The sequence below is a fragment of the Gorilla gorilla genome, chromosome 22 (assembly GCF_029281585.2).
Source record: "Gorilla gorilla gorilla isolate KB3781 chromosome 22, NHGRI_mGorGor1-v2.1_pri, whole genome shotgun sequence".
Taxonomy (NCBI): Eukaryota; Metazoa; Chordata; class Mammalia; order Primates; family Hominidae; genus Gorilla; species Gorilla gorilla.
This window is the reverse complement of record NC_073246.2, coordinates 3,765,314-3,790,313: the sequence shown is the minus strand read 5'-3', so window position 1 is coordinate 3,790,313 and position 25,000 is coordinate 3,765,314. Positions and strand designations below refer to the sequence as shown.

At 53.4% G+C, this 25,000-nt stretch overlaps 1 protein-coding gene and 1 pseudogene across 31 annotated transcripts in view; one reads left to right on the top strand and one right to left on the bottom strand.

Moving 5' to 3' along the window:
• LOC134757875 (uncharacterized) overlaps positions 1–25,000 on the bottom strand; it is a 364,684-nt gene that overhangs the window by 320,540 nt on the left and 19,144 nt on the right. For 28 of the 31 annotated variants that reach the window (XM_063702635.1, XM_063702659.1, XM_063702650.1 and 25 more), the window contains exons 2-3: positions 24,408–24,504; positions 23,004–24,282 (exon numbers count right to left, since the gene is read on the bottom strand). The gene's annotated coding sequence lies outside the window, so the exon portion shown is untranslated. The remainder of the gene's footprint in view (positions 1–23,003; positions 24,283–24,407; positions 24,505–25,000) is intronic. The other 3 variants (XM_063702646.1, XM_063702636.1, XM_063702651.1) reach the window with 3 other exon arrangements.
• On the top strand, positions 9,384–15,554 carry LOC134757868 (cell division cycle protein 27 homolog; annotated as a pseudogene).

The following is a 25,000-nucleotide window of genomic DNA, read 5'->3' as shown; positions in this document are numbered from 1 at the left end:
CGGGCCACCAGGAAAACACGGCCGCGGGATCCCACCGCCACAGACACGAGGGCGGTCCCGCGGCGCCCCGCCTGGGACGCCGGACGGCCCTCGGCCCCCCCACCGAGATCCGCCTCGCGAGCCCCGGGGTCCCGCCACCGGGGACCCCGAAGCGACCGCAGCCACGAACCCAACGCCAGCACCACCATCGCTCGTGATTCTCGTCCATCCTCCGGCCCGGCCCCGCTCCGGGAGACCGGCGCGCCCCCACCGCGGGACGCTTTCCCAGGGCCCAGGCGGCCCGACCCCACGCCACGCAAAACGCGGTCGCCGACACCGGTCACGACTCGGCAGGGGAGCGGGCGGAGAGCCGACTCACGGCGGAGGGACTCACGCGCCGGACGGTACACCGCGCAGCACACACCCACCACCGCTCGCCGGCCGCCACGTCCCAACCCGCCAGGACGCCGGGCCCGGCCCGGCGGGATCCTCCCCCGACTCGGAAGGGGGAGGCGCGGGCCACAGTAGGCGACGAGCCGTGCTCGGCCACCACCGCGGTGGCCGGCGGAACCCTCGCTCTCCCCCCTCAACCCCGTCGAGGGGGAAGCGGAGGAGGGTCCTCTGCGAGCGAGTCGCTACGGCAGCGCTACCATAACAGAGGCAGAGACAGAGGCGGCAGTCCGGGGGATCCGGTACCCCAAGGCACACCTCTCGGATCGCTAGAGAAGGCTTTCTCACCGAGGGTGGGTCACACTCCCCAACCGCCAGCCACCCCTCCTCGGGCCCGCAGAGGCGCCGAGGGACGCCTGGGGAAGGGAGAGGGCCTGCGGTACGAGGAAACACCTGCGTGCGGCCACCTTGAGCGTTCGCGGTCAGGGCGGGGGCTCGGCCGGTGCGCGCGTGCGCGCAACCCCACGAGGCCCCCCCCGTCCCCCCACCTCCTTCCTTCCAAGGCAAAGCACCTCCGAAGTCAACCCACACACGACCGGTCGGAGGCGGAACGGCAGCCCCTCGGCGGCCAGCCGGCGCACGCGTCACCGGCCCGAACCCACCGCGATCGCTCACACGGCCCGCGCGCACCCGCCAAAGGGGAGCACGGGACATGCACTCGCCGGACCAGGCGGGCGCCCTTCCCCGCGTGGGAGGGGCGCGTCTCGTCTCACTCAACCGCCTCGAACCCCACACCTACGAGCTCCCTCAGGACCCACGCGCGGACACCGCGGTGGCGACCGGAGGAGGGGGGCACTGGGGGCGGGAACGACACACCACCGCTCGGCCTCGGGCACCTGAGGGACAACCCGGAGCGCTCCAGGAGCACCGCAAGGGCCCAGGCGGAGCCGACGCTCGAGCAAACCCCCGGAGAGGGCAGCACGACGGGCCGGCGGGACGGCACCCCCACCGCCGCGGAGGGGGCCCGCCCGCAAGTCGACAACCACGGGAGGCGACAGCGAGGGGTGTCTGCCGCGTCAGAGGACCCCGCCGACCCGTCCCGCGACGCAGAAGGCGGCGGGCGGGACGCCGAGGTCAGGCCGGGTTCCGCACCCCACGCCTTCCCACACGCACCACCCGCAGGCGGGGAGAGGAGAGACGAGGGGCCCCCGCGGGGCGGAGCGAGAAGAACGGACCCGTTCGCCACGAACGTCCGCCCCTCGCCCGGCGCGGCTCGGACCCGGCCCGGGAGAGCATGACGTCACCACATCGATCGCGAAGAGCCCCCCGGGAGCGGAGATCGGCCACCCGGCCGGCCGGCCAGCCAGACCAGCCGATCGGCCCCGGCCAACTCCCCACCCCGGGGAAGGGGCGGCGGACAACCCAGCGGAGACGAGAACGCCTGACACGCACGGCACGGAGCCAGCGGGGTGGGGTTGTCGCAGCCGCCCCGGGCGCCCGCAGCGGAGAGCGCACGGGGGCAGGGTGGCCCCCGCCGCCTTCCCCGCCGCCCCCCGGGTGGGTCAGAGACCCGGACCCGGGCCGGCACCGGGAGTCGGGACGCTCGGACGCGCGAGAGAACCACAGGCCCGCGGGCCCCAGCAGGCGGCTCAAGCAGGAGCACGGCCGGCTAGCCGGGTCACCGGTAGGCCAGAGCCCCGCACGCATCCAGAGGCCCAACCTCTCCAGCGACAGGTCGCCAGAGGACAGCGTGTCAGCAATAACCCGGTGGCCCAAAATGCCGACTCGGAGTGAGGGATATACCTCCCCCGGGGCCGGGAGGTCGAGTCACCGACCACACCGCCGGCCCACGAAACGCGCGACACGGACACCTGTCCCCAAAAACGCCACCATCGCGGCCACACACGGAGCGCCCGGGGCCCTCTGGTCAACCCCAGGACACACGCGGGAGCAGCGCCGGGCCAGGGACGCCCTCCCGGCCGCCCGTGCCACACGCAGGGGGCCGGCCCGTGTCTCCAGAGCGGGACCCGGAAGCATTTTCGGCCGGCCCCTCCTACGACCGGGACACACGAGGGACCGAAGGCCGGCCAGGCGCGACCTCTCGGGCCGCACGCGCACTCAGGGAGCGCTCTCCGACTCCGCACGGGGACTCGCCAGAAAGGATCGCGGCAGAGGGACGGCGGCCCGGCCCGGGGACCGCTCCCCGGCACCCGGGGGACGGGGGCAGGACGGTCCCCGGCTCCCCACGGGGACTCGTCGGAAACGAATTCGGCCACCGCCTCAGACGGCCAGGATGAGCGCGGACGGACCCGCGACCGGGCCGGGAAGGGCGTCCCCAGCCTCCCTCGCCACGCGCGGCGGGTCCCCGCGGGTCGCGGCTCGGGCCTCGGGAGCTGCGGCACGCTGGTCGACCAGCCCGGGCAGCCCCACGCCCGGCTCGGGCCCAGAAGCGCAGCGACAGCCTCTCCCCCACATAAACCTGCACGCCAGAGCTGACTCACAAGCGACGCGCCACAGCTCTGGCGCCACCGGGCCAGCCGGGCTGACGACCGCGGGCTTTCCGGAGCTCTGCCTAGCTCACAGCGGGGACGGTCCCCTCCCTCGGCAGCTGCCACCGCAGCTCCGGAAGCCGAGAGCACGATCTAAAAGCGGCCGCCAGATGGAGCCCGACGACCGCCGCGAACGTCAGCGAGACAGATCCGGATGGCAGGGCGGCCCGGGGACCGCAAAAGCGAAACCGTGAGTCGAGAAGCTCTTCCCGAGGCCAAAAACGCAGCCCCTCTACCCCAACCCCACACAAACGGTACCCAAAACGGGTCTCTGCCTCGACCGCGACAGAGTCAGAAGACAACCCACGGCGTGTGGGTGTTTGGAGATGCATCTCGGAAGCAGGGAGGGAGGGAGGGAGGGAGGGAGGGAGGGAGGGAGGGAGAAAGAACACACAAGGACTCGGTCGCCGGTCGCTGCAGACACACGGAGAGGCAGAATGCGTAGGCTCTTCCAGAATCCACACAGAGACAGACAGAGGGAGAGAAAGAGGGAGGGACGGGGGGAATGGGGCAAAGAGACAGACGGCGAAAGGGAAGGAGGGAGGGAAGGGAGCAGGGAGGGAGGAAGAAAATGGAGAAAAGAGAGACCGTTTAAAAAACGTAGATACGCAAAGAAAACTTTTGAAACAGTCCATTTTTAAAAGACAGACGGAAAGGAAAGACACATGAAAAAGAGAGAAAGAATGAGGAAAGAAACGAAGGAAAAAAGGGAAAAAGAAACAGAGAGGAAAGAAAAAAGAAGGAAAGACAGGGAACGAAAGAGAAATAAAGCACGAAAGAAAAAAGAACAGAAAGAGAGAAAGAAGGAAAGGAAGAGAGGAAGAAACGCCTAAAGAAGGAGAGAAAGGTAGAAAGGAAGGAAGAAAAACATAAAAGAGAGGAAGAAAGAAAACAGAGACAAATACGTACACTCGTTCATTTAGAAACATAAATACAACACTTTTCATACGTAAGCATACACGTATTTGTCGGCGATCGCTTCTTTCTAGAGCGACGTGTATTCATTTATGCGAAATAAACACCTGCATCTATCACATAGAGGTATGTTTCTACATAATCGATGCGTATTTACTATACACAAGCGTATTCAACGTAAAGATACACATTTTCGTTTACATATAAATGTATACAAACGTTTACGTCGATAAATATAAGTGAACACATGGAAACGAAAGAAACAAAAAAACGAAACGAGTCAACAGGCTGGGCACGGTGACCCACGCCTGTCATCCCAGCACTTTGAGAGGCCGAGGTGGGCGCATCACATGAGGTCGGGAGTTGGAGACCAGCCTGACCCACATGGAGAGACACGGCGTGCCTACTAAAAATACAAACATCAGCCAAGCCAGGCGTGGGGGTGCCTCCCTGTAATCCCCGCTAATCAGGAGGCTGAGGCGGGAGAAGCGCTCGAACCCGGGAGGCGGAAGGTGCGGTGAGCCAAGATCGCGCCATGGCACTCTAGCCGTGGAAACAAGAGTGAAACTCTGTCTCAAAAGGACGAAACAGAAAGAAACAGAGAAAGAAAGAAAGAAAGAAAGAAAGAAAGAAAGAAAGAAAGAAAGAAGAAAGAAAGAATGAATGAATGAAAAGAAAGCAAGAAAGAAAGAAAGAAAAAGAAAAGAAAGCAAGCAAGAAAGAAAAGAAAGCAAGAAAGAAAGCACGAAAGCAAGCAAGCAAGAAAGCAAGAAAACAAGGAAGCAAGAAAGCAAGCAAGAAAGAAACAAAAGACAGAAAGCAAGCAAGAAAGCACGAAAGCAAGCAAGCAAGAAACAAAAGAAAGAAAGAAAGCAAGAAAACAAGAAAGCACGAAAGCAAGCAAGCAAGCAAGTAAGAAAGAAACCAAAGAAAGAAAGAAAGCAAGAAAAGAAGAAAGCACAAAAGCAAGCAAGCAAGAAAACAAGGAAGCAAGAAAGCAAGCAAGAAAGAAACAAAAGAAAGAAAGAAAGAAAGAAAACAGGAAAGCACGAAAGCAAGCAAGCAAGCAAGCAAGCAAGAAAGCAAGCAAGAAAGAAACAAAAGAAAGAAAGAAAGAAAGAAAGAAAGAAAGAAAGAAAGAAAACAGGAAAGCAAGAAAGCACGAAAGCAAGCAAGCAAGCAAGAAAGCAAGAAAACAAGAAAGCAAGAAAACACGAAAGCAAGCAAGCAAGCAAGCAAGCAAGCAAGCAAGCAAGCAAGCAAGCAAGCAAGCGAGAGAGAGAGAGGCTGGGCGCGGCGGCTCACGCCTGTCATCCCAGCACTTTGGGAGGCCAAGGCAGGCGGATCACCTGAGGTTCGGAGTTGGAGACCAGCCTGACCAACATGGAAAAACACCGTCTCTACTAAAAGTACAAACATCAGCCAGGCACGGTGGCCCATGCCTATAATCCCAGCTAATCAGGAGGCTGAGCCAGGAGAATCGCTTGAACCTGGGAGGCAGAGGGTGCGGTGGGCCGAGATCGCGCCATTGCCCTCTAGCCTGGGCAACAGGAGTGAAACTCTGTCTCAAAAAAAAAAAAAAAAAAAGGAAGAAGAAGAAAAAAAAGAGAAAGTAATAAAGAAAGAAAGAAAAGGCAAGGCCAGGCAAGTCCAGGCAAGGCAAATCTACCTGCTTTCACTACATCTGGGGAGAATCAGGAAAGTCCCCAACAACAACAAGGCCTAAAGTGGAGCTGCCATCTGTAAAACCCGAGCGGAAGCGTCCACGCGGGTTAAAGACACGAAGAAAGACAAGGAAACCATTGACCAAGGAGAAGAACAATCTGGCCCAGCCAGGGTCTGTCTCCTGAGGTGGTCTGGGCAACCAGGGAATGGGACGGAGGGAGGGCGGGCCTCCGAGACTCCGTCTCGAAACATAAATCATCATGATAAAATAAAATTAAGTTAAAAAAAGAAATCACGCATGATTCCTAACGTGTCTGATGCCTGGAAAGGCGAGAGGCGTACGTGTACGTCACGGTGGGGTTGTTTTCTTCTTTTTTTTTTTTTTTCCTTTTTTCTTTTTTCCCGGAAACTCACTTTTTAATTATTTTGTTGCATTTCATTTTTATTTTCATTTTCATTTTTTTGAGACGGAGTCTCGCTCTGTCGCCCAGGCTGGGGTGCAGTGGCGCGATCTCGGCTCACTGCACCCTCCGCCTCCCAGGTTCAAGCGATTCTCCTGCCTCAGCTCGGCCTCCCGAGTAGCTGGGATTACAGACAGTACAGCACAGCACGGCACCCGGCTAATTTGGTGTGTTGTGAGTAGAGACGGGGTTTCACCATACTGGCCCTGTTGGTCTGACCGCCTCTTGATCCACCGGCCTTGGCCTCCCAAAGTGAGGGGATGACAGGCTTGAGCCACCGCGCAGGGCCCATTTATTTATTTTATTTTATTTATTTATTTATTTATTTTAATTTATGTATTTATGTATTTATTTATTTATCTTAGTTTATTTCTTTGAGACGGAGTTTCGCTCTTGTTGCTCAGACTGGAGTGCGATGGCGCAATCTCGGCTCACCGCCACCTCCGCTTCCCAGGTTCAAGCGATTCTCCTGCCTCAGCCTTCCTAGCAGCTGGGATTAGAGGCATGTGCCACCACGCCCGGCTAATTTTGTATTTTCAATTGAGACGGGATTTCTCCATGTTGGTCGGGCTTGTCTCCAACTCCCGACTTCAGGTGATGCGTCCACCTCGGCATCCCAAAGTGATGGGATGACAGGCATGAGCCACCGCGCCTGGCCTATTGTGTTGTGTTGTATTGTATTGTATTGTATTGTATTGTATTGTATTGTATTGTATTGTATTGTATTGTATTGTATTGTATTGTATTGTACTGTATCCTATCGTATCGTGTTGTATCGTATTGTATTGTATTGTAATGGATTGTATTGACTTATCTTATTTAGTTAGTTACTTTGGTGTTATTTTATTTATTTATTTGTTTGTTCGTTCTTGCCTGATCAAAGGTCAATCAGACCCAGTCGTCAAAGTGGCGATTTCCTAGGCAACAAGGGAGGGAGGAACTTGGAGGTGGGGGCGGGGGCGGTAGAGAAGACACAGTTGCCCCAGGCTGTGCGCAGGCGGCCTGGTGCTCCCTTCCTCTGTGAGGCCTCCGTCTTCAGAGTAACAGTGACCGCTAGGTGATGCCCGACGTCTGCCAGTGAGAGTGTCAGCCTGGAATGAATTGGGATCCCCTGGGGAGGGGGTGGGGGGAAGGATGGAGGTTCCCACAGCACAGTGGGTCACCGCGCCCTCCAAGGCGATCCCCACAACTAATCGACCAGGGCTCCTGGGGGGAGGCAGCCTAAGTCCCCCACCCATCGGATCATCTGGAACTTCCGTCCAGAGACGAGAGACCGACTGGGAATTCTCTCAGTCAAGGTCCGAACCGAAAAGAATCACTGTCACGGACACCAGGACTAAGGCCATTTCTAAAAGACTGGTTTCTGTGTTTTGGGTGAATCCGTGTATTTCTGTATCACAAAATTACTGACTTTGAACGTTACGATTTTTCTCCTCCTTACGTGTACGGTCCTGTGATAGACAGACCAGGGGACTCCTCAGCTCAGAGTCCATGAGGCCAGAAGCTGACATCCCAAATTTCTATTTAGAATGAATTTAAACACGCCAGCCAAACGCTCTGCCGTGAAACTGTCTGTCGGGAAGACAAGCGGGGGAGGGGGGGAAGGGGGGGTCCGGGCGCGGTAGGCTCGCGCCTGTCATCCCCGCACTTTTGGGAGGCCGAGGGCCGGTGGATCCCTCGGTCCAAGCCTTGGCAACACGGTGAAGCCTCGTCTCAAAAAAAAAAAAAATTACACAAACTAACTGGTTTCATAACCTGGACTCCAAGTTAATAAATAGATAAATAGGCCGGGGGCGGTGGCTCACGCCTGTCATCCCAGCACTTTGGGAGGCCGAGGTGGACGGATCACGGGATCGGGAGATCGGGACCATCCTGGCTACCACAGTGAAACCCCGTCTCTACTCAAAATACAAAAAGTTAGCCAGGCACGGTGGCGGGCGCCTGTAGTCCCAGCTACTCGGGAGGCTGAGGCAGGAGAATGGCATGAACCCGGGAGGCAGAGCTTGCAGTGAGCCGAGATCGCGCCGCTGCACTCCAGCCTGGGCAACAGAGCGAGAGTCTGTCTCGAAAATAAATAAATAAGTAAATAAGGAAAGAAATAAATGTAAATAAATAAATAGATTAAAATTGAAAACTAAAAAAAGGTAAAATAATTAAGAAAAAAAATAAATGTAGCCGGCCGGTCACGATGGCTCACGCCTGTCATCCCAGCACTTTGGGAGGCCGAGGCGGGCAGATCCACTGGGGTCGCCAGTTCGAGACCAGCCTGACCGACATGGAGAAATGCCGTCTCTACTAACAATACAAAATCAGCCGGGTGTGGTGGCCCGTGCCTGTAATCCCAGCTACTCAGGAGGCTGAGGCAGGAGAATCGTTTGAACGCGGGAGGTGGAGGTTGCGGTGAGCCGAGATGGTGCCACTGCACTCCAGCGTGGGCACCAAGAGTGAAACTCCGTCCGAAGGGAAAAAAAAAAATTAAGTGCTGTATTCTGTTATTTTTGCTTCCTACCCTGAGAAGAACATAATACAGCTGTTGTCTTTCTGCCTGCCTGCCTGCCTGCCTGCCTGCCTGCCTGCCTGCCTGCCTGCCTGCCTGCCTGTGGCAGGGCCTCATTCTGTCTTTCGCCCAGACTGGAGCGCAGTGACACAATTATGGCTCACTCACTGCAGCCTCAACCTCCCCAGGGTTAGGCGATTCCTCGAGGGACCCTACGGCCTCGGCCTCCCAAAGTGTTGGGGTTACAGGCGTGAGCCACCAGCACCCGGCCTGAGTTAATACATCTGGTCTCACTACGTCTTAACCACGCACCCACGAAGAACTCAAGTCAAGAGAGAGTCGGCAAGAGACTCTCAGCATTCTCTCCCGAAAGCACGTGTGTCCCGAGCTCCTGTGGTTTCAGGTGGCCGCGCGTAGAGGAGAGATTTCCAATGTTTCCGGAGAGGTGCGAGCCACAGTCACTCGGGGCATCCGAGCACGAGATGGGGTTTCTGACAGCGACTGAAGGGCCAGGAAGGGCCAGAATCTGCCAAGACCCGCGTTCCAGGGTGGGGCCGATGGAACCCAAGGTAGAGGGAGTCAGCGGTCCGCACGGAGAGAGCTCCAGCCCTAGGCCCCACTGTGCAGACCGAATCAGAAGGAAGAGAGTCCTTCGTCCTCCATGCCACATCCCTCACATCCCCCCCCCCCCCCCACTGAACTTGGGAGTGGATCCGTGTTCTAAACACGAGGTGACTCTCGGTTTGCAATGGATCACAAGGGGCCGGGCTTTCCCGAGTCAGCAGGATAAAGAAGTCATTCTGGCTCGGACTCCCCCACCATCCCCCGGTAACGGTCGGTAACGGTCGCTGGTGACTTTAAATGAGCCGGGGCTGGCCGGGCCGGAGCCGCTACGGGGCGGGGGGGGGGGGGGGGGGTGGTGCCTGAGGCACTGCAGAAAGTGGGCCTGAGCCTCGAGGATGGCGGTGCTGCAGGGACCCGTCCAGGCTGCTATATGGCAAGCACTAAACCACTATGCCTACCGAGATGCGGTTTTCCTCGCAGAACGCCTTTATGCAGAAGTACACTCAGAAGAAGCCTTGTTTTTACTGGCGACCTGTTCTTACCGCTCAGGAAAGGCCTATAAAACATATAGACTCTTGAAAGGACACAGTTGTACTACACCGCACTGCAAATACCTGCTTGCGAAATGTTGTGTTGATCTCAGCAAGCTTGCAGAAGGGGAACAAATCTTATCGGGTGGAGTGTTTCATAAGCAGAAAAGCCATGATGATATTATTGTTCCTGAGTTTGGTGATTCAGCTCGCTTTCCCCTTCCATTGTTGGGACATGTATATTGCAAGACAGATCGGCTTGCCAAAGGATCAGAATGTGACCAAAAGAGCCTTCGTTGAAATCCTTTCCTCTGGTGTCCCTTTGAATCATGGTGTGAAATAGGGGGGAAAAGCCGGATCCTGACCAAACATTTTGATTCACATCTCTAGAGAGCTTTAGCAACTGCCTGTCCAAGTGTTGCGCCACAACACTTGGGCCTCGTCCTAGTTCACGTCACAGACAGCCTGAGACCGTTCTTACGGAAACAGCCCAGGACACCGTTGAATTAAACGGATTGAATTTAGAATCTTCCAATTCAAAGTACTCCTTGAATACAGACTCCCCAGTGTCCTCTATCGATTCAGCTGTCCTTTCACCTGATACTGTCCCACTGGGAACAGGAACTTCCATATGATCTAAACAGGTTCGACATAAACCAAAAACTGGTCGCAGTTTTATTAGGAGGACCAGCAGCTGTTAGTCCATTAACCCCAAGTGTTGACATTCTGCCATCAGAAACCCCAAGTCCCGGAGACGGATCCTATTGACAAAACTGCACTGGTATTAGACACCTTCTGTCATTGACGTGCCATCCACCGGAGCCCCTTCAAAAAAGTCCGTTGCCAGAATCGGCCAAACCGGAACACAGTCTGTCTTCTCGCAGAGGGGAAAGAGCCCAAAGGTAACTCCAATTCTTGCAAAAACACAAAGTTCTGGTCCGCCGACAAGGGCAACACCTCAGGTATTGAGCCCCACTATGGCATCTCCCCCGAACGCACCGCCTCGAAGAAATTCACGACTCTTGACTAGTGACAGCTCCACAACCGAGGAGAATAGGAGAAAATTAAAAATGAAGTTTCCACCTAAAATCCCAAACAGAACAACAAAAAGTAAAACTAAGAAAGGAGGAATAACTCCACCGAACATAAGTGATAGCCTGGAAGTGACAAAATTGGACTCTTCCGTCATTTCAGAAGGGAAAATAGTCGCAATCGCGCCTCAGATTCAGGCTTTTAATCTACAAAAAGCAGCAGCGGAAGGCTCGATGAGCCTTCTTCGTGAAAGGGAGAAAGGTTATTTAGCTTTGTGTTCTTACCACGGCAAAGAAGCTCTCAATATCTTGAGCCATCTAGCTTCTCACCACTGCAATACCGGTTGGGTACTGTGCGAAATTGGAAGGGCCTATTTTAAACTCTCAGAGTCCATGCAAGCTGAAAGAACATTCTCAGAGGTTAGAAGGATTGAGAATTACAGAGTCGAAGGCGTGGAGATCTACTCTACCACACTTTGGCATCCTCCGGAAGGTGTTGCTCTTTCAATTCTGTCCAAAGACTTCACAGACATGGATAAAAATTCGCCAGCCAGAGGCCTGGTGTGCTGCAGGGAACTGTTTCGGTCTGCAACGGGAACACGATATTGCGATTCAATTCTTCCAGAGAACTCTCGAAGTGGATCCAAATGATGCTTATGCCTATAGTGCATTAGGGCGTGAGCTTGTCTTCACTGAAGAATTGGACAAAGCATTAGCTGGTTTTAAAAATGCTATCAGAGTCAATCCTAGACATTGTAAGGCATGGTAAGTGGTAATGAAGTGTAAAGACAAAGCCTTATGGATGGTGCCGGTACTCGCTAATTTTTCTGGTTAGATAGCTCTTTATTGTCACGAATTTGGTTAAAAATACTTAGGGATGGTACATACTGCTGAATAACTTCTAACTAAGATGTTTCCTTATGAAACGTATGTCTTTAACAAACTCTGAAATGAACTCATGATCGTAGAATACCAGATCCTTATACTCAACAGTTTCAGTCTTCTAGCAAGCTTTTTTGCAGACACCGTAGCTGTCTTTGGTTTGTGTGTGTGTTTCTTTAGTTGTGTTACTTGATTTGTTACCTTTTCTTCGAGCACCGAAGTGGTGATGGGGACAAGAAGTGCTTGGGAGATTGGAAAGGAATAGCATAGTTCACTTATTGGATAATAGAAAAATAGATGGAAACAATTCACTAGCTGCCGCTTTTTGACAGCGTTCCAGTTTACGGAGTGACTATTAAGAACTTCACGTACCCTTTAATTTAGCAGTCTCTCCGTTTTACCCTTTTGTACTCGTGTATAAGTAGGCACATAGGAAATTACTCCCTAGGTCATATTGTGATCAACGGAATACGATATGAACATGCGTGGTCCTACTTCTGCCTCAACACCATACTCACCGTTGACATTTATTGCATTTTTCTGGACTGACTTCATAGTTTTAAACGTCAAGAGAAGGCCGGGCGCAGTGGCTCACGCCTGTCATCCCAGCACTTTGGGAGGCCGAGGCGGGCGGGTCACGAGGTCAAGAGATCGAGACCATCCGGGCCAACACGGTGAAACCCCGTCTCTATTAAAAGTATAAAGATTAGCTGGGCGTGGTGGCGGGCACCTGTAGTCCCAGCTACTCGGGAGGCTGAGGCAGGAGAATCGCTTGAACCCAGAGAGGTGGCGGTTGCAGTGAGCCGAGATCACACCATTGCACCCCAGCCTGGGCGACAGAGCGAGACGCCGTCTCAAGAGAAATAAATTAAAAAAATAAATACATACATAAATAAATATCAAGAGAAAGTATAATTCTGAAGTCATAACCCTGTGGTAGTTATTTTGTCAGATACGGTGATCTGACTTACTACAGCAGCGGAGTTCTATCATTTGATTTGCTTCTAAATCTGAAGCATTATATTACTGAAACATTTTTTGATTTGTGAATATGTTGTTTAATGGATCATATCTCATTTTGCTGTAGTAGTTACATTGCCCGAAAGATGGCCAAAAAGACAGCGCCAGCTACTGCTGACCAACGTCACAATCAACTTGCCAATACTGCCTTCTCTTCCGATAGCTATGTTCTCCGTCATATTTTAAGAACTCAGTTCTTCATAAGACGTGTGTCGTTTTCGATTTTTTCCCAAGTCTGGTTGATCCTTGTGTTGTTATTTTTTTAAATGTGTATTGTCTGTTCAGCTATTTTGCAGGAGTCGCATTCTTAAAAAAATCTTAACCCTATCAAAAATCGTGTTTAAAGGAGGATTATTCAGATTGGCCAGCCTTTACTAGGAAGAGTTTAAATGCTGACGTATTTAGGCAGCTCTAAATACTGAGCAACTTTACTCTAACTACAAAATAGATAGCCTTTCTTTTGTCTTCACTTTCACTATCATTAGCACAGTGTTTAATACCTTTTCTTCATCTACAACACAATTATAATGATATATGAAGCCACTCAAATAAGGCAGACATGTTGCGTTGCGCTTAAAAAAAGAAAAAAAAAAAAAAAGAAGTCTCTCTGTGGCACAGAATGAGGTGTGGCTCGAATCTGGAATCTCCAGTGAAAACCAATGAAAGAGGGTGAAACCCCGTGTCTACTAAAAAAAAAAAAAAAAAAAAAAAAAAAAAAAAAAAAAAATGAGGCGGCCATGGTGGCGCTGAGACAGGAGAATCACTTGAACCCAGGAGGCAGAGGTTCCAGTGAGCTGAGATCACGCCACTGCACTCCAGGCTGGGGGGACAGAGCAAGACTCCATCTCAGAAACAAACAAACACACAAAGCCGGTAAAGGTGTTTAATTCGACGGTGTCAGGCTCAGGTCTCTTGACAGGATACATCCAGCACCCGGGGGGAAACGTCGACGGGTGGGGTGGAATCTATTTTGTGGCCTCAAGGGAGGGTTTGAGAGGCAGTCCCGCAAGCGGTGATGGCCTAAAGAAGCCCCTCCGCCCAAGAAGCGATATTCATTTCTAGCCTGTAGCCACCCAAGAGGGAGAATCGGGCTCTCCACAGACCCCACAAACCCCACCCCACCCCACCCCCACCCCTCCCACCTCGTGAAATGGGCTCTCGCTCCGTCAGGCTCTATTCACACCGTGTGCTTTTGGAACCTCCAGCGTGTGTGCGTGGGTTGCGTGGTGGGGTGGGGCCGGCTGCGGACAGAGGAGGGGATAAAGCGGCGGTGTCCCGCGGGTGCCCGGGACGTGGGACGTGGGACGTGGGTGGGGTGGCCAGAGCCTAGGGAACTCATCGCCTGTCAGGACGTCTCCCCTCCTGGTCCCCTCTCTGACCTACGCTCCACATCTTCGCCGTTCAGTGGGGACCTTGTGGGTGGAAGTCACCATCCCTTTGGACTTCTTTAGCCGACGAAGGCCGGGCTCCCGAGAGTCTCCCCGGAGGCGGGGCCTTGGGCAGGCTCACAAGGATGCTGACGGTGACGGTTGGTGACGGTGATGTACTTTGGAGGCCTCGGGCCAATGCAGAGGTATCCATTTGACCTCGGTGGGACAGGTCAGCTTTGCGGAGTCCCGTGCATCCTTCCAGAGACTCATCCAGCGCTAGCAAGCATGGTCCCAAGGATCCCAGCTCCCAGCAGAGGCACTTTTGTTCACACAGGATCCTGGGCAGGAAAGTTCTCAGCAGGCTTAGGCCTCCTAGCCAGAAAGCCAAAACCACTTCTGGGATTTTTTTCAAAGAGCCAGTGGTTCCACAAGGGGCCGTGGGTAGTTGTGGAAATGGAGAGAAGTGTTTGCACATACATATTTGAGACAGAACGGACAGGGCTCGGTCACAGATCACTTAGGACATGGGCAGATGCACATTGAGAAAACCCTTCCGGCATCCTAGGGGAACAGAGGTACGATTTTTCGAGACAGTTGAGGGAGAAGCCACCCCAGATTTTAGGGTTGGATCTTTATTCATATGTAGTATCTATGAGGTATCCAAGTCCAGAAATCAACTCGCCCGTTCTGTACAGCATTCTGTAGGGAGATCAAATCTGGGATGTCAGAAGTGAAGAATTCAGGCCTTGGTAATGGATCAGATTAGATGTACTTGAGCTTATTTTGCAAAAAAAAAGAGAGGGCGGGAGAGAGCGAGAGCCAGAGACCGAGACAGAGAGAGAGAGAGAGACAGAGACAGAGACAGAGAGAGACAGACAGAGAGAGACAACGATACACAAAGAGAGAAAGACAGAAAGAGAGAGAGACAGATAAAGAGACAGACGGAGAAAGACAGAGATGGACAGAGACAGAGAGAAACAGAAAGAGAGAGAAACAGAGACAGGAAGGGAGAGAGACAGGCAGAGAGAGAGAGAGACAAACAGACAGGCAGACAGACAGGCAGAGAAAGAGAGTAAGACAGAAGGCAGACACATGCACACACACACCCACACCCACAGAGAGAGAGACAGAGAGAGACAGAGAGAAAGAGACAGACAGAGAGAAAGAGACAGAGAGAGAAAGACAGACAGAGAGAAACAGACAGAAAGAGAGACACAGACAGGGACAGAGAAACAGCCGACAGGGGGAGAGAGAGAGAGAGACAGACAGAGACAGACAGACAGACAGGCAGAGAAAGACAGTAAGACACAAGACAGACAGAGAGAGAGAGAGAGAGAGAGAGAGAGAGAGAGAGAGAGAGACAGAGACAGAGACAGAGACAGAGAGAAAGAAAGACAAAGCCAGAGAGAGAGAGAAACAGACAGGGAGAGAGAGAGAGAGACAAACAGACAGACAGGGAGAGAGAGACTAAGACAGAAGACAGACACAGTGAGAGAGACAGAGACAGAGAGAAAGAAAGACAAAGACAGAGAGAGAGAGAGAGAGAGAGAAACAGGGAGAGAGAGAGAGACAAACAGACAGACAGGGAGAGAGAGAGACTAAGACAGAAGACAGACAGTGAGAGAGACAGAGACAGAGAGAAAGAAATACAAAGAGACAGACAGAGAGAGACAGAGACGGACAGAGAGAAACAGACAGAAAGAGAGAGATAGACGCAGAGACAGAGAGTGAGAGAGACAGGCAGGCAGAGAAAGGGAGTAAGACAGAAGACAGACACAGTGAGAGAGACAGGCAGAGAGAGAGAGACAGAGCGAGAGAAACAGACAGGCAGAGAGAGACAGAGAGAGAGAAACAGACAGGCAGAGAGAGAGAGACACACACACAGAGAGAGAAGACAGACAGAGAAAGAGAGAGACAGAGACAGACAGACAGACAGAGAGAGGGGGAGGAAGGGCGTGCTCAAGAAATAATCACACATATTTTATAGTGCTTTTGATCCCATAAACGGTGGCCGGGGTATACTTTGAAAACAACAACAACAACAACAACAACGACAACGACAACAGCAACGACAACAACAACAGCAACAAGAGCAGCAGCAGCATTCGCCTACGGATTTCTAGAAAATAAGATGTCATGATGAAGTATAGTAAACATCAACCGGCTCTCACTGCACGTTGAGGGATTCACAAAAGCGCTAGTTAACAACAGGAAAAAACAGCAGCTAACATGTCTTGGGGAAAATAGACGTCCTCCTGAAAACTGGGGATTTCTACTTCACTTGAAAAGAAATACATACCAGAAAGGAAAAACACGAACAAAACAAAACAAAACAAAACAAAACAAAACAAAACAAGCCAAGAAACACGGGCCAAGGCACCGTCCCTGGAAATCTTAAGTGAGCAAAGTTATTAGTTTTCAGAAAGCGTTTCTATTTTGGGCAAGTACTAAGAGGGCCCACACTAGAGCTGTGACGCCCTTCGCATTGTGAAACTATGCTGGCCGGAGGGCGGAGAAACTAAAACATCATGATAAAAGGTGACGGAGACCCAGCCAGGGTGAAGCTTTCCTAGGGAGGGAGGCCTGAGGCGGAAAGCGGGGGGAAAAGCCCCACAACTGCAGACCCGCCCGCTTGCCCACGCGGGTCAAGGGCTATGCCATCGGCCCAAGCTGCCTCTGGGGAAGTGGGACCGTGCCGCCCCCCATCTTCCAAAACGGTGGCCCCTGAGTGAGGCCTGACGCCCACCGATGCAAATGTCAGCCTGGCAAGAATGAGATCGCCGGCAAGGGGTGGGGGAAGGGCAGAGAAGACGGAGGCACACCGGGGTGGCTCTGGAAGGCTTCCAAGCGGGGTGTTGGGAGGCGGGGGGGTGGGGGTTTTGGGGGAAACCCACCTAACCGACTCACTAAATTAAGGTGAAGGGAGGTGGGTAGTGGGGGGAGCCGGGGGGCAACTTGAAAATTAAACTGACCCTTCCCAAAGCCCAAGTAGAAGAGTCTAGGCGCCAAAACACAAAGAAAACTAAAGCGCCGATCAAAGAACAATAGGGCCCCCGCCAGGGCGGAGGTTCCCTAGGCAACGAGGGAGAGAGGGAGGGGCCTCCAGAAGGGAGAGAGAGAAACCCGTTGCCCCAGGCTCGGTGAAGTCGGCGAGACCTCCCTCCGTGTCACCTCGACTTTCAATAACAGTGGCCGCTAGGTGATGCCCGAAGACAACCGATGCCTGCGAATGTCCGTCAGCAGGGAAAAGAATTAATGAATTCATGAATTTGCTTATTTATTTAGAGACAGAGTCTCACTCACTCTACAGCCTGGGCCATAGTGCAGTGGCGCGATCTCGGCTCCCTGCAGCCTCCGCCTCCCAGGTTCAAGCGATTTTCCCGCCTCAGCCTCCCGAGGAGCTGGCATTACAGGGGCCTGCCCCGCCGCTCCCGACTCGGCTTTGTAGTTTTAGTAGAGACGGGGTTTCGCCGTGTTGGGTCCGGCCTTAACCGTTTATGTTTAAGTCGAGGAGCTTATCAGGGAAATAGGAGAAGTCCGGACGCCAGACGTGACCGAGAGAAAAGTCTGAAAATGCCCCTCGCATCCAAGCGGGGACCCGGCCTCGACCTCCCGAAATCATACACCGAGTGGGGAAGCCCAGCAAGGCCCGTCTGTCTAGATTCCTCTCGGCCTCTCTAAGCACCGAAGCACGCGCTTCTCACTTTCGTGGAAGGGGCAGGGCCCTACCCGGCACGGGGGTGTCTGACGGACTGACAGAGAAAGAGAGAGACATAGAAAGACAGAGATGGACGGCGAGAGATAGAGAGAAACAGACAGAAAGAGAAAGAGAGAGAGACAGAGACAGAGAGAGAGAGAGAGAGACAGACAGGGAGGGAGAAAGACAAACAGAGAGAGAGACAGACAGACAGACAGACAGAGACAGAGAGAAACAGACAGAAAGAGAGAGAGACGGAGAGAGAGTGAGTGAGAGAGAGAGAGACACATGGAGGGAGAGAGCCAGACAGACAGAAAGACAGGCAGGCAGAGAAAGAGAGTAAGACAGAAGACAGACACAGTGAGAGAGACAGGCAGAGAGAGAGAGAGAGAGAGACAGAGACAGAGAGAAAGAAAGAGAGAGAAAGAGAAAGAGACAGACAGAGATGGACAGAGAGAGAGAGACAGAGAGAGAAACAGACAGACAGGGAGGGAGGGAGGGAGGGAGACAGACAGAGAGAGAGAGACAGACAGACAGGCAGAGAAAGAGAGTAAGACAGAAGATAGGCACAGACAGAGAGACAGACGCAGAGAGAGACAGAGAAAAAGAAAGAGAGAGACAGACAGAGAGAGAAAGAGAGAAACAGACAGAAAGAGAGAGAGAGAGAAACAGAAAGGGAGGGAGAGAGAGGGAGAGACAGACAGACAGACGGACAGGCAGAGAAGGAGAGTAAGACAGAAGACAGTCACACACAGTGAGAGAGACAGAGAGAGAGCGAGAGAGAGGCAGAGACAGAGAGAAAGAGGGAGACAGAGAAAGAGAGATGGACAGAGAGACAGAGAGAAACAGACAGAAAGAGAGACAGACAGAGAGAGAGAAAGAGAAAGGGAGGGAGAAAGACAGAAAGAGAGACAGACAGACAGACAGACAGGCAGGCAGAGAAACAGAGTAAGACAGAAGATAGGAACAGAGAGAGAGAGACAGAGAGACGCAGAAAAAGAAAGAGAGAGGCAGACAGACAGAGAAAGACAGAGACAGACAGAGAGAAAGAGGCAGAAAGAGAGAGAGAGAGAAACAGACAGGAAGGGAGAGAGAGAGACAGACAGAGAGAGAAAGAGAATAAGGCAGAAGACAGACACAGTGAGACAGGCAGAGAGAGAGAGAGACAGAGACAGAGAGAAAGAGACAGACAGAGACCGACAGAGAAAGAGAGAAACAGGCAGAGAGAGAGCGAGAGAGAGAGAAACAGAAAGGGAGGGAGAGAGAGAGAGAGACAGACAGACAGACAGATGGACAGGCAGAGAAGGAGAGTAAGACAGAAGACAGACACAGTGAGAGAGACAAGCAGAGAGAGAGAGAGAGAGACAGAGACAGACAGAAAGAAAGAGAGAGACAGACAGATAGAAAAAGACAGAGACGGACAGAGAGAGACAGAGAAACAGACAGAAAGAGAGAAAGACAGAGAGAGCGAGAGAGGGAGAGAGAGAGAAACAGAAAGGGAGGGAGAGACAGAGAGAGACAGACAGACAGGCAGAGAAAGAGAGTAAGACAGAAGATAGTCACAGAGAGAGAGAGAGAGAGAGAGAGAGACAGACAGACAGAGAGACACAGAAAAAGAAAGAGAGGGGCAGACAGACAGAGAAAGAGACAGAGAGAGACAGAAACAGACATAAAGAGAGAGAGAGAAACAGACAGGGAGGGAGAGAGAGAGAGAGACAGACGGGGAGAGAAAGAGAGTAAGACAGAAGACAGACACAGTGAGACAGGTAGAGAGGGAGAGAGAGAGACAAAGACAGAGACAGAGAGAAAGAAAGAGACAGACAGACAGACAGACAGAGAAAGAGACACAGAGAGAAAGACAGAGACGAACAGAGAGAAACAGACAGAGAGAAGGTCCTAGCCCAGTAGCGATACAGTGCCTTTTCTTTCATTTTCTCTTTCTTTTCTTTTTGTCTTTCTTGTATGATGTATGTATGTATGTATGTATGTATGTATGTATGTATGTATGTATGTATTTATCTGGAGACTGAGTCTCACTCTGTCGCCCAGGCTGTAGTGCAGTGGCGCGATCTTGGGTCACTGCAACCTCTGCCTGCCAGGTTCAAGCAATTCTTCCGCCCCAGCCTCCCGAGTAGCTGGGATGACAGGTGCCTGCCCCACGGCGCCTGACTGAATTTCGTATTTTCAGTAGAGACGGGGTTTCACCACGTTGGCCGGGCTGGTCTCGAACTCCTGACCTCGGGATGACAGACGTGAGCCACTGCGTTCAGTGTACAGTGCCATTTCTTAGAAATCACTCACGGGAACACACACTTAGAGGTGACGTGTAGAGATTTTAGTTAGTTAGTTAGTTTAGTTAGTTAGTTAGTTTTTGCGTGGGGAGGTGGGGGAACGGAGTTTGGCTCTTGCTGCCCAGGCTACAGTGCAATGGCCTAGGGGACTCAAGGAGTCAACCTAGGGCAGAGAGGACACGTCATTCTGAGCGTAAGGGCCGCAGCGAAAGTTGGCAGGGCCCGCGCTTTTAAAGGCTGAAATCCCGGCGGCACAGGCCTGTCGTCCCAGCACCTTGGGAGGCCCAGGAAGGCGGATCATTTGAGGTCAGGAGTTCGAGACCAGCATGGCCAACATGGAGAAACCCCGTCTCTACTAAAAATAGAAATACGAGCCGGCCGTCATGGTGCGCGCCTGTAATCCCAGCTACCCGGAGAAGAATCACTGGAACCCGGGAAGCAGAGGTTTCAGTGAGCCGAGAGAGCGCCACTGCACCGCAGCCTGGGTGACAGAGCGAGAGAGACTCAGTCCAAAAAAAAGAAAGAAAAGAAGAAAAACAAAAGAACAGGCCCAAATACTGCATTGTTGTTGAACGTTCTCCCAAAAGGCCAGAAACCCCCTGACTCAGGTCAAGGAGGTGGTGTTTCGTTTTACCTCTCTCTCTCTCTCTGTCTCTCTCTCCCCCCCCTTTTATTTGTGGTTCAAGCATACATGAGCAAGATTGTTACATAGGTAAACTTGTGACGGGGGTGTTCAGTGTGCAGATGATTTCATCACCCGGGTAGTCAGTGCTGTGTCCGACAGTATTCGTGTTTTGTTTTTTTTCCTGAAGGTGTCTCTCCTCGCACCCCTCCTCCGCCAAGCAGGCTTCCGCGTCCCTGGTCCCCCTCGTTCTGCCCATGCAAGGACTCTCATCTGTAAGTTCCCACTTCTAGATGAGAACACGCGGTAGTTAGCGGATCGTTGCTTTCAGCTTCGGTGGTGGCGGTGAAAGAGGCATGACACTAAATCGACCCTTAGGACGCTCTCCTCCGTCCCCACCCCGCACCCCCTCCCCACACACACCCTCATTCCCGCACCCCCTCCTCAAACGCAAGAAAGGAAGAAAGAAATGAAAGTAAGAGGTGAGCCTGCAAGGCGGTGGAGGCGGGGGATCTCAGAGGGCGAGAAAGCGATGGTGGTCGGCGGATGTGTCGGCTGAGGTATCAAAACTAGGGGACCCACTTTTCAAGCCCCAACACACCCCCTAATCCTCAGCCGCAGCCAGCCTCTGGGTGGGGTTGCGCCTGTCAAAGCTTCCGAATGGAGAGAAGCCCAAGGCTATGGAAGGCATGAGCTCCAACTCCAGGAAGGGAATAAGGCTCTGTGCATATGAATGGGGCTTTCAAAGGCGTTGCCGCGGCTTCCAAAGCGATGCGCTGTGCCTCGCCTCGCCTCGCCCCGCCCCGCCCAGAGCGAGACTCCGTCTGAAAATAAGTACACAAATAAATCATAAAATAATTCATCAATAAATAAGAAAGAAAGAAAGAAAGAAAGAAAGAAAGAAAGAAAGAAAGAAAGATGAGTACAGCGATCGTGAATCATTCCCCGGAGTCCAGGCGCAGTGGCTCACGCACGTCACGCCAGCACTTTGAGACGCCGGGCGGGAGGGTTGCAACGAAATGATGAGACCCCGTCTGTGGGAAAACATTTAAAAATGAAGGCCGGGCGCGGTGGCCCACGCCTGTCATCCCAGCACTTCCGGAGGCCGGGGAGGGCGGATCACCTGAGGTCGGGAGTTTGAGACCAGCCCGATCAACATGGAGAAGCCCCGTCTCCACTAAAAATACAAAATCAGCCAGACGTGGCGGCGCATGCCCGCCATCCCAGCTACTCAGGAGGCCGATGCAGGAGAATCGCTTGAAACCGGGAGGCAGAGGTTGCGGTGAGCCAAGATGGCGCCACCGCACCGCAGTCTAGGCCACGAGAGGGAGACTCTGTCTCGGGGGGGAAAAAATAATTAAAAATAGTGTGGGCACAGTGGCGCGTGCCTGCGGTCCCAGGTTCTGTACTCTGGAGGCTGAGGTGGAAGGATCGCTCGAGTCCAGGAGCGTCCACGCTGCAGGGAGTGAGTTATGGTGGCACCACTGCTGGGGTGACGGAGCGAGATGCCGTCTCTAAATCAGTCAATGAGATCACTGGAAGGCGCTCTCTGTGTCTCACTTTCCAAGACGGTCTCTTTAGGCCAAGCAGGCATGGTGCCTCACGCCAGTCATCCCAGCACTTTGGGAGGCTGAGGCGGGAGGAAAGAAGGAAGGGAGGAAGGGAGGAAAGAAGAAAAGAAGAAACGCAGGAAGGCAGTAAGGCAGGAAAGAAAGAGGGGAAGGAAGGAAGAAAGAAAGAAAGAAAGAAAGAAAGAGAAGAAAGAAAGAAGGAAAGAAGGAAAAAAAGAAAAGAGAAGAAAAGAGAAGGGAAGAAAAGAAAAGCAAACGGGGAGGGGGCCTATCTCCTTGACCGGTGACTGACCAGGATACAGTGGGTCACGGACGACCGAAGCCTCGACCTGTGGGGCCTCAAGTGATCTTCTCCTTATCTCAGCCTCCCGAGTAGCTGCGACTCCAGGCGGCCATCACCACGCACAACTCACCTTCTAAAAACATCACGATTCTATCGAGACAGGGTCTCGCTCCGTCATCCAGGCTGGATTGCCACGGCACGACCTCAGCTCATCGCAACCTCGGCCTCCCCGGTTGGAACAACTCGCCCGCCCCAGTCTCCCGAGCGGTCGTGATTCCAAGCCCACGCCACCAGGCCCGGCTCATCGTTCTATTTTTCAGAGAGACGGGGTTTCGCCACGTCGGCCAGCCCGGTCTCGAACTCCGGGCCCCAAGCGATCCACCCGCCTCGGCCTCCCAAAGTGCCGGAATGACAGGCGTGAGCCAGCGTGCCCGGCCCAGATCATCTTTTTCATACATTGTAGAGAAGGGGTTTCGTCAGCCAACGGGTGGAGGGTGGGGTGGGTTTTACTCAGCCTGCGTACCGTGAAAAGGGGAAGTGAGTGTGCTTTGCGAACTAGATATGGAAACTGTGTGTGTGTGTGTGTGTGTGTGCGTGCGTGCGTGCGTGCGAGAGAGAGAGAGAGAGACCAATCCCCACCACGAGGACCCGGAAATAGTGTTTGATCTGTGTCCCTGCCTAGTCACCTGTCTTGTGTGTAGATGACTGAGGATTCCACAAATGAAGGTCAGCAGTATCTATTGAGCTGTTTCTCCCTCTCATGCGTCTCATCTGCGTGCTGGAGAAAGGGAAGAAAAGAGGTTCCGATGGGAAGTTGTCTTCACGCCTGAGGCAGCTGAAGGCAGACCGAAGGGAAGGAGGGCATCCTACGTGACATTTCCATACCCGTGCACCCTTTACAATGCTGGGGCTGCCAGTCCACCCTGTACGTCAACCCACTCCCAAGAACAGCACCGGTCCGGGGTGGTCCAGTCTCATCCCATCCGGCCCACCCGGGGGCATCCGGTGGAAGTCTTCGCCGTAGGATCCGAAGGCAGCGTCCACGCGGTTCCCCTGGGGTCGCCCGGCAACGGCCAGCCGGGGGAGGGTAGCGGGACCTGACGGGGAAGGGGGGGGCGCATCCGCCTCAGAGCTCCCTGGAAGGTGGCAGGTAGCCGGTGGGGCACGCCGAGCCAGAGACGTCCGGCAGGATATAGATGTGGAAGGCGCGTCAGTCCTCTCCCATACCTCTCCTATGGAAAATGCCAGGGCGGCGGTGGGAGCCTCGGCTGGGGGAGAAGCGGGGACAAGGGGGAGAGGGAAGGAGGCCCTCGGGAGGTTTCAGCACCGAAAACCCACTCACTCAGCCAAGCTCCCAACGTGTTTCTGGGTCCAAGGTACACCCTGGGAGACGGCAAGAGAAACCTTCACACCGTGCTTTTCGTCTTCGTGTTTATTTCTTTCATCTTTTCCATTTGACGAGAGACGCTCATTTCAACAACCAGACGGCGGATGTGACGGGAGAAGTGTCAAGGCCAGGAGTTTGAGACCAGCGTGAGTAACAGAGCAACACAAGTAGGAGAGCCCAGCTGAAAGAAATGAAAGAGCAGGAGGAGGAGGAGGAGGAGGAGGAGGAGGAGGAGGAGGAGGAGGAGGAGGAGGAGGAGGAGGACAAGGGGGGGTGGGGGGGGGGGAAGGAGAAGGAAAGAAAAGAAAAGAAAAGAAGAGAAAAGAAAAGAAAAACAACCACCAAGAAAGTTAAAATTCTCCAACGGTCGGAAGTTGAAGACCAGCCTGACTAAGATGGAGAAACCCCATGTGTACTAAAACTAGAAAACCTAGCCGGGCACGATGGCTCATTGCTGTCATTCCAGCTACTCGTGAAGGCTGAGGCAGGAGAATCACTCGAACCTGGGAGGCGGAGGGTGCGGTGAGCCGACATCGCGCCATCGTCCTCCACCCTGGGCGACAAGAGTGAAACTCCGTCTAAGGAGAAAAGAAAAAAAAAGAAAAGGCGGATCGGTGAGACGCGTCTCCACATTTTATTTGTTCGCAGTCCCCGTATCAAACACGGAAAGAACCGACCCATGACAAACATGACCAGAGCGTACCGTGCCCACGCGTGTCATCACAGCACTCCGGGAGGCCGATGCGGGAGGATCTCTGGAGCCTAAAAGTTTGCGATCACTCGGACATGTGAGATGACACCTACAATAATAATCATCATAGAAGTTTAAAAAGAGATCACGTGTGCCCAGAGCATGGACACCAAAGCGAGAGCACATCCGTCCTCAAAAGAAGACGATTGATAGACAGGCAGGCAGGCAGGCAACTATAGAATGAGCCAGGTGCAGTGTCTCACGCCTGTCATAGCAGCAGTGTGGGCGGCCGAGGCAGGCAGGCGGATTGCGTGAGAAGAGGAGTTCGAGACCAGCGTGGGCAACATGATAGAACCCCGAAACCCGTCTCACTCACATACATACATACATACATACGTACATACATACATACCTACCTACACACATACATACATACCTACCAACCTACGGAAAACATGAGAAACCACCTAAAAGTCAACCGGTGTGGTGGTGCGTGCCTGTAGTCTCAGGTAATGGGGATGGGAGGGATCAGAGGCAGGACGACCGTTCGGTCGGTCCAAAGCGTTGAGGTTGGGGTGATCCTGGGCGGCAGAGGCAGAGGAAGA